We start from the raw sequence: 2,053 nt of genomic DNA, 5'->3' as shown, positions 1-2,053 counted from the left end.
GGGATGCAGTTTCGGGCTCCCGATTTCAGAATAGACACGGAAGCAGTTTCGGGCTGCCAATTTCTGAATCGGCAGGGACGCCATGTGGCTACCACTTTCTGAATCGGCAGGGACGTCGTGTGGCTGCCGCTTTCTGAATTTGCAGCGATGCAGTTTTGAGTTACCCATTTCTGAATGGGCTGCGATGCAGTTTGGGGCTGCCGATTTCTAAATGGGCAGCGACGCAGTTTCGGGCTGCCGATTTCTAAATCGGCCGCCACACAGTGTTGCTACTGATTTATAAATCAGCAGCGACGCAGTTTCGAGTTGTCGATTTCTGAATGGGCAACGACTCAGTTTCTAGCTGCTAATTTCTGAATCGCCATCAACGAAGTTTTTGGTTGCCGATTTCTGAATCGGCAACGATGCAGTTTGACTGCCAATTCCTAAATCGGCAATAGCAGAGTTTAAGGCTATCAATTTTTGAATCAACAGCGACGTAAAAAAAAAGGATTTAGTGTGGGACCGACCTATCCTAGAGGAGGAGAAGGGGAATGGAAATCAGCTCAAGGATAACCTAAAAGGGGGATTGGGATAGCCTTGGTCTAACATCCAAACACCCCCATTTTGCTTTTAGGAGGGGTATAAATGCAGCAAGTAGAGAGAGAGGGACACCCTCCCTAAAAAACAAGCTGCATGCTCTTGTCCCCTTCCCTCTCCCCAAAAATAAGATGCTTGTCCCCTTCCCTTTTCCCCTTTCCAAGGAAAGAACTTGACCAAACCTTAGCTGCAAGTGCCCTCCTTAGGCGTGAGAGAAAGAAGGCAGAGCTTGACAGGAGGCTGGACAGCGACAAACATGAAGAGAGTAGTGGCCTAAAATCGGTGGGAAACTAATAAGAGGAGGAGAAAAACCGAAAGAGAGGAAGAGGAAGAAGCAATCAGGTGCAGAAGGGGAGAAATGTTGTCAAACCCCTCCCAAAAATGCTAAATTCATAAGGTATGAACCATGTCTTACTCCATCTGTTCTTAAGGTCTTGAAATCAAAAGGAAGAACAAAACTATGGATGCATGGCCTAGGAACTTTATTCCAACTCTTATGGAAAGAACTATTGATTTGATGACTAATTGATGAGTGGGTGGCCAACTCTTGACTTGGTGACAATCCTTATCTTCTCTTGTCGACCCATAACGTCATTGATAACGTCAAAATTGGAGCCACTCAAAAACATAAAAGTTGTAGGCAATTATCTCAGCTTTCTTGTGTAAAACATTCAGCTCATTTGAACTTCTAGAACTCCAGATATGGCCAAAATACTGAATAGTGCTCGGGCTGGAGGACAAATTCGGGCTTCTTTGTTGTTGCTACAATTTGGACTTGAAAATGGCCTTTTTAGATCTTGGGCTCCATATCAAAGTTGTAGGCCTATGTCTTACCTTTCCATCCATATAAAGTAGACCTAAATCTGATATCTATAGCTCCAGATATGACCCAATTACTGAACAGTGTTCTGGTTTGGATTGCACCGACATCTTTTTTCTAATTTTGGTCATCTCTTTGCCCTTGCAATTTAAGTTCTTAAAGTCATCAATCAATTCTTTCATTTATGTGATAGGCCTACATTTAAAATGAACATTTACCATAAATTAAAGGTATCTTATATTATTAGATATATTATTATAAAACATGCTTTAGTTAAGGAGTTATTGATACTTCAAGTGCAAAATGATGATATAAAACCATGATAAAAATGCACTTTTAAGTACTAATCACCCCCCCAACCAGCTTATTACTAGTCCCTAGTAATCAAAGCGTTAAAATAGAAAAACAATTTGCAAATTCCATAAAGCAAGGTATTCATCATTTAACTTCCATTAATCTATCCAGATAAACAAACTCTCATTAAATTTATATATATGCTCAATACCTCTTAACAAGATATTAATAAACCTTTCTTTTATGCTCAATGTATCAACACATAATTATGGGGCTTTTGTTGGAAGAAAACAAATTTTTTGTTCTAATGTTTAAGGTTAACTTCCTTGGGTTGGGATTACTATTTTTGTCTTTTTTTAA

This window comes from Populus euphratica, unplaced genomic scaffold, assembly GCF_000495115.2.
Source record: "Populus euphratica unplaced genomic scaffold, PopEup_1.0 scaffold514.1, whole genome shotgun sequence".
NCBI classification, from domain to species: Eukaryota; Viridiplantae; Streptophyta; class Magnoliopsida; order Malpighiales; family Salicaceae; genus Populus; species Populus euphratica.
Note: the sequence above shows the minus strand (reverse complement) of the source record.